This window comes from Canis lupus, chromosome 4, assembly GCF_048164855.1.
Source record: "Canis lupus baileyi chromosome 4, mCanLup2.hap1, whole genome shotgun sequence".
NCBI lineage: Eukaryota > Metazoa > Chordata > Mammalia > Carnivora > Canidae > Canis > Canis lupus.
Genome location: NC_132841.1, coordinates 45606565 through 45621708, shown reverse-complemented (window position 1 = coordinate 45621708; position 15144 = coordinate 45606565). Strand labels below are relative to the sequence as shown.

At 35.9% G+C, this 15144-nt stretch overlaps 1 protein-coding gene across 1 annotated transcript in view; it reads left to right on the top strand.

Annotated features, from left to right (window-relative positions):
* Positions 1-15144, top strand: part of TENM2 (teneurin transmembrane protein 2) — a 1505907-nt gene that overhangs the window by 60040 nt on the left and 1430723 nt on the right. The window contains exons 2-4 of the mRNA XM_072824231.1: positions 2876-3002; positions 5772-5809; positions 7029-7126. The gene's annotated coding sequence lies outside the window, so the exon portion shown is untranslated. The remainder of the gene's footprint in view (positions 1-2875; positions 3003-5771; positions 5810-7028; positions 7127-15144) is intronic.

Here is a 15144-nt window from a genome sequence, read left to right as displayed (position 1 = left end):
ACTTTCTAAAATTGTCTATTACTTAGCAAGAAAGCTAGTTTATAAAGAATTGAAAAATATTTTTTGGCTAAATTGTTTTCTGTTAGACTTTTTATATTCTCAAGTGCAAGTGTTGTATCTTTTTCATCTCATGTCCTCAGAAACCTAGTGCCATACCTGAAACAACGCTTGGTAATTTGGTTGGCTCAATGAGTGAGTGAATGAATGAGGGAATGGTTGTCACTTTCTAGCTGAAAATATTTCAGTGACGCATTATACCTGCTGGAAAATATTCATTAGTCTTATAATAAGAAATTAAAGAAACTAGGAGTATGTTAACCTGGTGTAGATAATGCATTCTTTGCATTGCAGAGCTATGTCTTCTGAAAATAATAAAGTCTATTCTTTCTCTAAGTCCCAGCACAGAAGTGGTCAGGAGTTTGAGTTTTATCTCTCTTTTTCTCTCTGTTTGTCCTTCTCCCTCTTTGCCGCTACCCACTTTCTCTTTCCACTTTGTTCCCTGGCTCCCTTATTGTCACTTTCTGTGTCTTCATTGTGTTATCATTTGTTTAATAGTTCTTAATTATCAGAATTTTTAGACTGGATTTCAAATATTTGTGAACACATTTGCCTCCTCTGCTAAACCAGTGATTCTCAACCAGGATTGTTTATCCCCCTCCAGGGACATTTAACAAAAGAACTGGGGATATTTTTTGGTTGTTAGAACTGAGGAGGAGGATGGGGGATCTAGTGAGTAGAAGCCAGGTTGACATCCCTTCAATACACGAGACAGCTTCTCACTGCTAAGAATTATTAATTTTGTACGTGAGTTGTGCTGAGTTTGAAAAATTCTGCACTGGACTATGAACTCTTTGAAGGTAGGGAATGTGTCTCTATTCACTGACAATTTTTTGAATTACCAGAGTTCAATATAAAGCTTAGCCTATCTATGTTCAGATGACATTTGATAAATGAATAATTTAATGAATGAATTACTGATTGTGAATGGATGGATGGATGGACGGATGGATGGATGGATAGATGAGCAGGCAGATGGATGAATCAACTGATCAATCTGGGACCATTTTGCAGCCCTTTAAATTCTTGGCAGCATTTCCTTTCCAAGTCAGAATTGCTATTTATTATCCAAATTACAGAGTAATCAAGCCACCAACCAAGATGTTGACCTGACCAGCTCTCATTTTGAGCATGTACTTGACCACAGATCTTGAGATATTCATTCTCAGCAAATATTACTAGCCCTTTTCTGGTTGTTTGGTAACTGGGTCATTTGTATGCTCACCCTTTGTGCTGATCATGTGTTTCTCCTATTTGGTCATCTGTATTAGTGTTATAATACTTCTTATAGCTGCATTAATCTCTGCAGCTGTTGAAGAACCTGATGTAACTCTCACTTAAAAAGTCCTCTAAAGGGTATCCTATTTGGATTTCTCCTAGGCATTTGGACTTGGTCATGATCTCTGAGGTAAAAAGAAATGCATTTTCTTTTGGTCAATCTCATTGACTTACCTTTCAGTCACCTACCTTATATTTTTGTCTGTGACTTTTTTTAAAAAAATAATCAGGCATAATGGGATGAAAAAATATTACTTCACTTAGTCTGAGAAGGTCCCTCAAACAAAAGTTATCCACATTTTGTGATGTCTTTATACTGTTTTTTTCCCCACTTGTATTATTTCTGCATTTGATACAGCAAGTGCCCTATGGATTTTAGGTAAAAAATATGTGAGTTGCATTTCTCTGATATGCTTCTGAAGTGGTTTCCATCTGTGCACATATTCACTACATTATGATCTGGCTCTGGTCAATGAATACCGTGACACTCCACAATACCTGAGTTGCTAGCCTTCCTTTTAGTTTGGTTCTGCTATTTAAAACAATAAAAATATTTCTATTTATTTTTAGACTTAAACTTTAAATAAAAACAAATTCACACACACACACACACACACACACACACACACACCTTCCTTAGAATTCACCAGGAATGATGTGGATTGCTTGAAATTTTTGCTACTAAGTAAAAATGCTGAGGAAAATTCTCCTTCAAGGGACACTATGTCTATACTGACAAAATCTAAATTAATTGCATTAACAAATAATACTTAGAAATAAGATGATGGAAAATATTATTGATATTTAGGTATCTTGGAAAATTTACACTCTCCTCATCCAGAAAGCTTTACCCTCCTTTTTTTATTGTGAGATATATTGTACATGAATTGCTGCATAAAAATATATATGTATATATTATTTAAAGAACAAAATAAAATGATCACTATGTACTTACACAAGGCTAAGAAAATAGGACATTGTCACATCTGAGAGTTTTTATGCTTCTTAAATTCATGTCTTTTTTCTTCCCCGTCTCTCATAGTAACTGCTATCTTAAGTTTTGTGTTCATTCTTTGCTTTTTTAAAATAATTTTTACCCCATGTATGCTTCAATAAACAATATATTGTTTAGTTTTACCTCTTTTTAAAAAATTGAAACCATACAGTATATTTTCTTCTCTTTATTATTTCTCTCAATATGATATCTTTGAAACTTGTCTTTTGTTGAAGTGTGTAGCTGTAGATCATTTATCCCATTGTGTGACAACAACACAACTTATTTATTCATTTCACTCTTGATCAAGATTAAAATTGTTTCTTTCTTTCTTTTATTTTCTTTTTACAAATAGTGGAGCTACCAATATTTTGAAAAATACATCCTGGTGTACATTTGCAAGTTTATATAGTTAGTATACCTGTTAATAGCATTATAGGGTTGTAGTGTAAGTTAGAATATGCTGGATATCTAATTAAATAAGGACAACGCCAAATCTCAGTGGCTATAGTAATGGAAGTTTATTGTTCTTTCTTGTTATATGAGCATTATTTGTAGGCTGGGGATCTGCCCCCTGACTTCGTCAGTCTAGGACCAGTCTGAAAGAGAAGCCTCAAATGGTAATATTGCCATGATTGTGCCAGAGGAAAAAGACTGGAACATACAACAACTTGTGAGTAAAAGCTTCTACTTTTAGACAACACTATACCCAACACTTCCATTCATATTTTAAATGTTAAAGTATGGCCAAGTCTGAATTCAGCAAGGTGGCATGTAAAATGCAGAGAGGAGCACTGCAGACAAATGTGAGGGTACATTTAGTGACAGTAATACAATCTACCAATACAGTCTGTATTTAACTTAGTATTTTACTAGTGATGTCAAGCTGTAGTCAGAGTAGTTGCATTAAATTTCACTTCCACTAAAAGAATCAGAATTCTGTTGTTCACATCTTTACCGGTCGGTGATCCATATTATCTCACTTCTAAATTTCTATCAGTCTTAATGGGAATGAGTGATGTCCCATTGTTGTTTTAATTTGCATTTCCCTGATTATTAATGAGATGAACATCTTTTCAAATGTTATAGGCCATTTGAAAAATTCTGTGAAGTTAGTGGTCATTTTGCCTATTTCTCTACTGGATTGGATCCTTCTTTTTTTTTTTTTTTTTTTTTTACTAACTCATAGGAATTCCTTCTCTGCTTGTTAATATCGGTTTTGTATTACAAATATCTTCTCCCAAATTGTAGCTGCAGTTATGTCTTATGATAAAAGAACTAATGTTTTTCAATTATTTTGAAATAAGCTTAGATTTGCACTTAAAAGTTGCACAACTATATACAGAGATCAAATATACTCTTCACTTAGAATTCATTTTTCTAAACCATTTGATAGTAAGTTGGGACATGATGCCCCATTGCCTCTTAATATTCCAGTGTGTATTTTTTTATGTAAAAGAATAATCATAGGACATCCATTAAGATCAAGAAATTAACATTGGCCCAATTATCACCTTTAGTCCAAAGATACCATTCAGGTTTTGATATAATTAATAGTGTTCTTTATAGTCCCAGGATCCAGTCCAGGAGCACATTTGTTTCTCATGTCTCTTTAGTCTTCTATAATCCAGAACAGTTCCTCTGTCTTTGTTTCTCTTCATACCTCGACATTTCTAAGAAGCATAAGCAAATTACTTTGTAGACTGTCTCTTAATTTGGAATGTGATATTGTCTTGTCATCCATGCTTTTTGCTTTGAATTCTACAGAAGTCATATTGTGCTATTCTTGATGCATCATATCAGGAGGCATACTATATTGATCTGTCCCATTACTAGTGATGTTAACTTTTATCATTTGGTTAGGATGTTGAATGGCAGAAACCTATCCTCTAAAATTAATTAATTTGGATGTCAATGCCAATTAATTATTGTCAATTAATTTATTGATAAGTCACTTATTAGTATATTATGAGGATATTCTTTGAAATTTTATACAAATCCTTTTCCTCTTTCACCTACCAGATTTAGGATCCATCAGTGATTCTTTTCCTGACTTATGACACAGGTGCTTGACAAGTGGTGATTTTCTAATTCTATCTAGATTTATCGGTTAGCAAACTACTGCAAGGTAGAGTTTTTCCTTCCTTTCCATTTAATTAATTAATTAATTGATTAGTATTTGTTTACTTATATCAATATAGACTTATGCATTCCTATTTAACTCAAAGGTTTGCAATCCTTTACTACCACTATCTATTTCCATAGTAAAATTATCCAAGGGTGTAGCTGATGGAAGCCCCTTCAAACCGGCTTCTGTGACCTTTGACATGGCCTTGTCATTCTTTGTGTATTTCCTTACATTCTAGCTCAGGTAGTTTTAGCAGGCTCATTTTATATTTTTCCTGTCAAGTCAGCCATTTCTTTCTTTCTTTTTTTTTTTTTTTTAATTTTATTTATTTATTCATGAGAGACAGAGAGAGAGAGAGAGAGATGCAGAGACACAGACAGAGGGAGAAGCAGGCTCTACGCAGGGAGCCCGACATGGGACTAGATCCAGGGTCTCCAGGATCAGGCCCTGGGCTAAACTGCTGAGCCACTCGGGCTGCCCAGTCAGCCATTTCTTTATGGAGTCTAAGTTCTTTTAGTGAAAGATAGTATTTAGAAACTCGGATTTGGGTATTCAGTAGGTTCACTGCTACTGAGGTATCATCGCTTCTAGGTTCTTTTATTAAACACAGATAGGAAATACAGATCTATATGTGTATGTGCTTGAATGTGCACGTGTACACACACACACACACACACACACACACACACACACCCCTATATATGTAGGTAGACAAGTTAAAAATCTTGGTATTTTCTTTTCTTTTTTTTTTTAATCTTGGTATTCTCTGATGCTTATCGAGCACCAGAGTTTAGTCTAGTCTTTTTTGTTCCAAGTTCCTAATTCCTTTCTCCAACAGTGAGAAATCTGGCTCCCATTACCCTAGTCTATTTATTAGAACAATTTCTCCTGTATGTAGCTAAACTTACGGATGAGTCAGCCCAAAGATGATTCCTAACTCACTGACCATCCTCTTTCACTGGTCCTCACTCCTTTTTGACATGTAATCCAAAAGTTCCACAAAAGAAGGGAAAGCACTTAGGAAAGAAAATAAGTCAGAAAGCTCAGCTCTGGACATGAACCCTGCCCATTTGGGCTACTAATCCAAGATCAAGGCCCTGACATTCATAGGTACGATTTCAAATTTCACATCTCCCCAAAGCAGAAGGAGTACATGCAAAAGTAGTACTTAATTATAACATAGATGAATTTATCAATTTTTTAATGATTTCTGTTTTTTTACAACTCATTCAAGAAGTCTCCTATACCCAAGAACACTGCGATATTCTCAAATATTGTCTTCTCAGTGTAACATATTTCTGCTTTCCCATTTAGGTCTTTTAATGTCCTTGGAATTGATTCTTTAAACTATGGTATGTATTTGGGCTCCAAATTAGTCCTATCTTTCCATGTGTATAACCAATGGTCTCAGCAACATTTATGAAAATGTCTGTTGTTTCCCTACCGATCTGAAATACTATCTCTGTCATATTTTAGGCTCCACACTCTGTTTTATTAGTTTATTCAATAACTCCTGTACTAACACCTATACTCTTTTATTATTAGAGCCCAGATTAGCTACCTAATTGGAAGGCCCAGAGTGAAATGAAAATATGGAGACCTTGTTCAAAAACTATGAAGAATTTCAGAACACTGAGAGCAGAATATTAGACCAAGCACAGGACCCTTTCAAGAGCAAGTCACACACCCATATGCCAGCCTTCACTAGAACTGAATATGTCTTGTTGTATTGTTAGGTAATTGTGCTACCAGCATGTCTTTCTTCTTTGAAATCACTGCAAATTCATTTTCTTTCTGTAGGAATCCACTAAATATCACATGTAAAGATTTCATTCCTAAAATAAGTTTACTTCTTATATTATGCTTTTCTAGAAGATCTTTTTTTTTTTTTTCTTTTCCAAGGGCTGCCTCAACAATGTACCACAAATTTGTGGCTTAAAATAACAAATACGTGTTGTCTTAAAGTTCCAGAGACTATAAATTTAAAACCAGGATGTCCCCAGGGCCAAACTCTTTCTGAGATCTGCAGAGAAAAAGAATATCCTTGCATTTTCTAGCCTCCAGGGTGGCCATCCATTCTTGGAATTCCTTGGCCCCCAGATGCATCACTACAGTCTCTGCATCAATCCTTTCATGGTGCTTTCTGTGTGTCCCCTGTCTTCATGTAGCTGTCTGCTTATAAGGACATTAGTCACATTAGGAGCTCACCCTCCTCCAGGATGATTTCATCTTAATAAACCGTATCCGCAAAGACATCATTTCAAAAAAAGGTCACATTTTGAGGTTCAGAGAGTTAAGGATTTCAACATATCTTTTTCTGTGGGGATCATGCATTTCAACCCATATCAGATACCAGAAAATTCAGAGCTAAATAACAAGGTCAGTGACAATACCTGTAATTTCCATAGTTGTATTTTTTTATTCCTATTTACTACTTCTTAGTCATATTTTATCTACCTAATTATTCACTTCCATTTTTGTTATATTTGGTTATATGTATCTTTGTTAGAGCTACCTTCTTTTTTTTTGTGAAATGATGTGACTAGTGAATGAGTTTTTAAATTTTCACAGATAAATCTTGTGGTGCCATTCAGCTGCCACTCAAACCTGCCAATCTATCTACAAGTTTCATTATGAGGAAGGAGAATACGTGATGGTTATCCTTTCAGGTGTGTTGTTATACTACCTGTTTTATGCACACGTTTAACCTTCTTAAAGTTATATAGCCTCCTTAGTTCTCACATTTTCTAACTTTGAAAATGAGAATAAAATTTGTAAGTATTTCAAGTGCCTGCCGCATGATAAGTACCCAATGAATATTAACTTTGATTAGGTATTTTTGTAACTTACTATGCTTAACAACAAAGGCTATGTGCAGTTTACCTTAATTCTGGTGCAAGTGGCTTAAAAGGGAATTCATTCATTTATTTATTCAATAGATACTCATTGAATGCCTAGTGAATGATAGCCATTTTCCTAAGTAAATTCATGTGTCTTCTACTCCAAAAATAGTAACCAGCACACAGTAGATGCTCAATAAATCAACGTTGAATAAATGAAAACAAAGTCCCTGATACCACAGAATTTATAATCTAGTTGGAGAAATGATGCATTGAGTAAATACATAATGTAAATTGCTATTAAGTTCAATGAAGAAAGATAAAGCAAGATGAGATAAGAGTGATGGAGTGGGGGTAGAAAGCAGTTTTAGAAAGTGAGGTCAGAGGATGCCTTGCTGAATGGGAGATGTTTGAAGAAAACCATGAGTGACCTGTCTGACAGGCTGCAGAAACAGTATGCCAAAGCTCTGAGGTGGGACTGTGCTTGGCAGGTTTGAGAAACAGCAAGAGGCCATTAAGTTAGTAAAATAGAAAGTTCCTTCCACTGGAGTTATCTACTAAGGCCAAATACTATTACAGAAATGTAAATCAAGCCCTGTTTGTTGTCTAAGAGCTCAAAGAAGGGACAGAGAATTTGTTGTGGCTGGAATAATGATTGAAAATCTCTCAAAGGAAGTATTTAAACCGGGGTGGAAGGGAGTCCCTTAGTGCTTTTTAAAGTGTGATTAAATAAGGGCAGTGTCAGCATCTCTGGGGAATTATTAGCAATGCAAACTTTCAGGCCCCACCCCAATCTACTTCCTAGGGGTAAAACCCGGAAATAGGTATTTCAGTAAACTCTTAGGTGATTCTTATGCAAGCCAGAGTTGAAAACCACTGCTCCATCCTGGCTTCTTGAAATTCAAGGAATAATCACATCACTTATGGAATCAGTTAAAATATAGATTCTCATTCAGTGGTCTGGGGTAGAGCCTAAGATTCTGCATTTCTAACTAGCTCCCTAATAAAGCGGACACTGTCAGTCAAAAAAAATGATACACCAGGGCCTGAGAATTGATATTAGCCAACTTCTGTAAAGGACCAGATAGTAAATATTTTAGGTTTTGCCAGCCATTCAGTCTCTGTCGAAACATGAAAAGAGCCATAGACAATACATAAATGGATGGGCACATTCTCGTAAAACTTTATTTATGGACACTAAAATTAGAATTTCATAAAATTATTATGTATCTCAAAATATTCTTCTTCTTTTGGTTTCTTCCAACATTTTCCCAACATTTTTAAGTAAAAATGTGAAAACCATTCTTAGCTCAAAGGCCATAGTTTGCTGACCCATGGCCTAGAATAATGTTGTATAGGGCAGGGCGATTCCATTTGCTTGCCCCCCAGTTGTATAATAAGTGCCTAGCATTTGTACAGGAAAAAGTTAAACAAGATAAATTTTTGCAAATGAGAAAAAAAGGCCTTCAGGAAATTATGTTGTCATTGTTAATGGCATGCAAAGAATCATTGCGTATTAATTATTTATGAAAATACAATACACATTTCATGTAACCATATAAACTGCATGGCCAGAAAAAGTGGAGAAGGGCTAACCTGAATATGACAGAAGATAAACATAATAGTTGGTTTCAAATATATATAAATACTTGATGTATTGTAGAAGAAGGCCACATAGTCTGCTTTTCTACAAAAGCTAAAGCTAGCATCAGGGGAACTTACAGGGAAGCAGATTCCAGTTCAACCGGGGAAAGAACTTAGACAGTTAAAGTTGTGCATCCACACAACTGGTTTTCCCAGGAGGTGATGTTTTCACAGTCACTAGAAGTAAAATAGAGAGTCTGATGAACATGATGGAAGAAGAAATTGTGCATTGTATCTAGGGCAGATTCCACGTCCAATATTTTTCTCAACTATATTCTCTTTTACATTCTCTCCAATTGTCTCTGGCTTAATTCATTTTTTAAAAGATTTTATTTATTTATTCATGAAATACACAGAGAGAGAAGCAGAGACATAGGCAGAGGGAGAAGCAGGCTCCACGCAGGGAGCCCGATGTGGGACTTGATCCCGGGACCAGGATCATACCCTGAGCCAAAGGCAGATGCTCAACCGCTGAGCCACCCAGGCGTCCCGTCTCTGGCTTAATTCTTTTTTTTTTTTTTTCTTTCTTTTTTTAAGATGTTATTTATTTATTCATGAGTGACACAGAGAGAGAGAGAGGGAGAGAGAGAGAGAGAGAGAGAGAAAGAGAGAGGCAGAGACACAGGCAGGGAGAGAAGCAGGCTCCATGCAGGGAGCTCGACATGGGACTCCATCCCGGGTCTCCAGGATCACACTCTGGCCTGCAGGCAGCGCTAAACCGCTAAACCACCGGGGCTGCCCTCTGGCTTAATTCTTAAATCTATTCTGAATAACTGTGTAAAAAGTCTCCTGCCTAGCCCCTTCATTGCCAGGCTTACCCACTTAATCCAATTCAACAGTGCAGTGTGAGAGAAATCCTTTGATATCTCACCTCTGATTTTTATTTCCCTCTGCCCAAACCTTCAGTGATGTGACCTTCCAGATTAATTATTCAATAGTTTTCTTATTCTGGCATTCAGTCCCGTCAGAGCCTTTACAAGTTTTGTATTTCCCAGTTCTTGCTCACCCACTTGAAATGGATCACTTGTTAGTCACAGAACTCCCTTATACACTCTATTTTCCCTTGCACAGACTCTTCGTACAAGCTGCTAAACCCTTTGATCCACTTCCAATTCTATTTTTCATTTGTCTAAATCCTATTCATCTTTCACTTTTAAATTTTTATTTTATTTATTTATTTATTTACTTATTTATTTACTTACTTATTTATTTTAAGTTCCAACATGGGGCTTAAACTCAGGACCCTGAGATCAAGACTGAGGAGAGATCAAGAGTCTGATGCTTAACCCACTGAGCCACCAGGTGCGCCCCCCCCCTCATCTTTTAAAGCATATCTCTTATGACCTCCTCCATGAAGATGGGTATTATTCATATACATATGTGCACACACACACAAGCACACACACTCATTTATATCTCCACAGCATTTTGAATTATCCTCATGATATTTAACAGCCAGTAGTTATCTGAGCTATTTTGTTGGTAACTTGTCATGATCTGGGTCCTTTCCATCTCAACAGTTTCATACCTTCAAATCCTCCCTCTCCTATTTTTTTTTTTTTTTTTTATTCTGGCCTCTGTGGGCTCCTCATATTCTCTCAGCCCATTTCTAATTCAAGGCCTCTGTGCCTCTAATGCTCTTCCTCAAGTCTAGATCTCAGCATGGCTGATTCTTTTCATCACTCAGATGTTTGTTCAAATTGTTACATCTTTTGACTATGCCATTTGTTGTCTCTTCTGTCATCCCGGTTTTATTTTGCCTTTTTTAAGAGCTTGTATTACTCTCTGGCACTATCTTATTTGTTTACTTGTTTATGATCAGCTTTCCTGCAACATTACTAGAAAGTGAGGCCTATAAAAGCAGATGCTTTTTCTAATGCATGACTGCAGAAAAGTACTAAGAACATGGTGGACATTGAAGGGAATAGATGGTTAAATAAATTAACTATTAAATTATATGTGCCTTAAGGACAGATATATCACCTGTACATCTGTTCATTCCACTCAGTCAGCATTAGCTGAGAATGGGCCAAGATGGCTAGTTCAATGCCATGAATAAACTTTGTTGTATGGAATATTGCCATCAGATTTCATTGCCTATCAAAGCAATGAACATCAATGATAAAGAGCTATAGAACAATTGAGATGAAAAATACTTGATAATAAGTACTAAAAGTTTGTGAGTAAAGCAAGATACGGAGCAGGCTGTAGAATATTATGTCTTTTTTTCGGGAGGTTGGTAAACAATGACTAAAACTTGAGCTATGTAGAAAAATATGTAAAATGCATGTTAAGTTACTTTGGCAAGGACAATGGATAGAACACAGTGTGGGAAATACAATAAAAGTGGACAAATAAAACAGTTTTATAAAACACATGGAAGCAGAAGCACTGTTGAACAGCACTCATGGAAGAAGTTTTTTTCTATAATGCATGGGTAAAGGTTAGGGAATATGAGGGCTAGAAGGTTAATGTAAATCTAACTTCAGGAGTATAGGTCAAGCAGAGAGACTGTGGGAATAGGCTTTAATTTGTCCAGTACTCATCTGATTTGATGTTTCCTCAATAATATCAGTGACACTTGGGCAGAAATTACACTGCTGGACATCTGCTTCTGCTGAGCTTAAATGCCTTGGCAGGGAGGAGAGTTCTCTTTTGGTGTGTGCCTTCTGAAAAGTTATGATAAAAGTCATAGCAAGAGAATAAATAAGGCAAGCTAGTAGGCCACAGTTTCAAGAGTCACTTTCCTGATTCCTATGACAATTTTAAGTACAGGGAAGAAGAAAAAAAAGAAAAGGAGGAAATATTGTCAGAAGCAGAAAACTCTATTTAAAATATAATAGAGACTCCTCCTCATAGATCTCCGTTACAAGTCATCTGAGGGCATGTGCCACTGCCAAAATCCTGAGGGCTCTCAAACTTGAGAGGCAAATGAAATGTCCACATCAATTCCTGTGGCATACATATCAAGCACTCTCAGCAAATGCCCAGTGGATGGCACACGCCTGGAAAACAAGGAGCCATCCACATTATCTCTAATTGCATACCATGTGCTTTGAAAACCACCCACAAAAATATCACACTGGAATTACAAAGGAACAGTCCTCATTATCCTTATTATCTTCCTCTTATGGTATTAAAGAAATCACAGTGTGCACAGTAATTTACCATTTTTCTTAGCTTTATAAACACATCAAAAACAAGCTTTGTTGAATCAAGGCAAGTCCAGGAAATAGGCAATGTAGGTAAACTCTTAGGTACTTGCATTTTAACTTTGCCTTAATATGGTGTGTGGTTAAGAGTGGAGGCTCTGGACTTGCAGAATATGTTTGAAACTCTGTGATCTTGGATAAGTCTATCAACTCTGCACTTCAAAAAACTCACTATAAGATATTCATAATACCAGTAGACACATCAATGAATGGTTGTTAGGAATTATATGGAAGGGTAGATATAAAGCCTTGGCCATATGCTTAGTACATAATAAGCAATAGATCCTAGCTATTCTTAATGTTTTCTTATTGACAGAATAGCACTCAAGTATATCTCTGTTAGGTTGGCTTGATAGTTAATGACTTTCAGAATAAATGAAATGTTGGTGTAGGACAGTGTCATTTTATGCCAAAGGTATATTCCTGAAAAGGTCTCATAATTAAAAACTGGCATAATTCAACATTAATTTTGCCCTAGTAACAAACAGAAAGTAATTGGAGTGAATTCTCAAGGTGCTTGAATCTGTAATCACTATAGTTGAGGACTGATTCTGTGGCCATGTCACTGGCATTTTTCCACCTTATTTACTTTGTTATATAAGACAATTTTTGCAAACCCAAAGTATAGCTAGATTAGAGTTGCCTTTTATTTTGCCGGCATCATCTCTAATAATGTGCATGGTATCCTGTCCTAAATTCACAGCATTTATAATGGTAGCTATTTGGCCTTCATAGCTTTCATCACACCTGAATTCTTTCCAAACTTACTACTTTCCAGCTGGAGCACTATTTTTCCTAGAAAATAAACATTTCCTTGACATTATTAAAGCAGATTTGAAGTTACAATAAGAGTGAATGCTCCTCATGGTGCATTATAATAGTTGCATAAGTTGCCAGATCATTCAAAAGTTCTGTTACTTGTAAATAATACCTTGGTTCACCTGATGTTGCAAAAGAATAGATGGTACTTTCCTTTATCAGCCAAAGTGGAGCCAACACAAGTCAATAGCATTAACATGATTTATAATCCACTTGACCTAAAATTTTAAAATGATATAAGGATTGACAATTTTTTTCTTTAAATGGTTGATAGAATATTAATTTATTTCAAAGTTTATGTATATAATATATTTAAAACTAGTATTCTGTTCAATATTTATAAAAAGTGATCAAACTCTAATAGCTTCACATAGCTGAGTTAGTATGATGACTACAGAAACCTGTTACATAATTGTAGGCCCACAAGGTCTTTTTGCCTGTAATTGATTCTCATAAAGTCTCCAAACTCAATAAATCCTTACCATAATGTTAATGTGCCAGCAACTGTTAGGGCTTAATTATTTTATAACATTCATAAATGTGCCTGTTGTCCTAGCTATGTTCAGAATATGGGCCACACTGCATGAAGTTTCCTAGCCTATGAATCTTCATGAGGTAAAGCAGTTGAAAAAATCTCTTAACTTCTACAGTGATATGCAGGTGAATCTGTGAACCTTCCTTGTGGTGACTGAATTCCGTAGCTCTTCACACTAAAGTGTATGGCTCCAGATGCATTCTTTCCTAGGCATTCTCTCCATACTCTTTCATAGACTGATGAGAGATTCCTTTGGTATCATCCTCTTGCCCAAAAATCTTCTAACAGAGTAAGCTGCCTGTCTTCTAACAGGTTATAGTAATTTTGAAATGAGGTGAAATTTCCTGTAATTATATAGCCACATTTTTACTAGTAACCCTATATTGGGAAGATGCTTGTTTATCTAAGGGTTGACAAGGAAATTTCTAGAACGTTTCAAGTTTGTTGGTTTCAAATTTCTGTCTTAAATTGGAGTGCCAAAGGGTTAAAATTGGGCAAACTAAATTTCAGTGAAGGGCAGGTTTCTCACTCTTGTTCTTTCTTTCATGTGTGTCTCTTTGAGTCTTCCTGAAACCCAGCTTTCTCTCTCAGGAGAACCTAGAAGGACTGAAGAAAACTCCATGCTTTGATTCTCTCCTTTCTCACTCAGTAAGAATCATTCTACAGTCTTCTTAAATCTGACTCTAAATTTCTGTTAGTTGACAATGGTTGCTAAAGCATTTATTCACTTAAAATAGCATTCCCAAAAGATGTCCCCTGGAACCCACATTCTGTAGGATACTCTGCAGAAAACAATGTTTTTGTGGTTCCATCAGTATGGGAGATGTAATGTAAGACATATTAAATAGTCTGAGCTTTATAGAAGCTGTCCAGCTTTGCTTAATCTAATTATTTCCCAGAATTTCAATTTGCCACTTACCCAAATCCACCACTATTTTTGTTGTTGTTGTTGTTGTTTTTAATACTATACCTTTAGAGACACTGAGCTAAAATAATCCTTGCTGAGGCCCTGGTTAGCCTTATTGAGGAAGATGGGTAATTCATAACTGTCATTATCTGTAGTCCCAAATTAGCAATTATCAGATAAACCCCTGAGTGTGAGTGTTTGTATCTACACGTATATATTTATCTAAGACAGGTGCCTCACATTCTTTACACACAAGGTTTTATCATTTTAATTGCCTGGTCAGTATTGAAGCATCATCTCAGTAGCTACTAAATTGCAAGTGTTTATCTTTATTTTTTACCTTTCATACTATGTTCTTATTTTTTTGTTATCTTAATTTTCTAAAGACTTCTTTGTGGTTTCGTGGCTGGCTTCCAGCATTCTGGCAAGGGTGGGTTTTAAAATTATTTTTCAAAGATCCACAGACAAAAATCACCCACGTTAAGAGGAGCCATCTCCAAAGTAGGCGATGTTTTACTTTGCAAGAGCAAGTTTGAGCTGAAAGAAGCAGCACTGTATTTTTTTCATGGGTCTGTCCTTTGGCTCACTTTGTGGGAAAATCCTTCTCTCTTCAGATCAGAAAAGAGCACTGACTCCTGAGGAATTACAATATAATCCACATTTGCCCACCCACAATAACACACAGTGACTCCAGAAATCTGAGTTTGTTCACATCTGAGTAATGATGGCA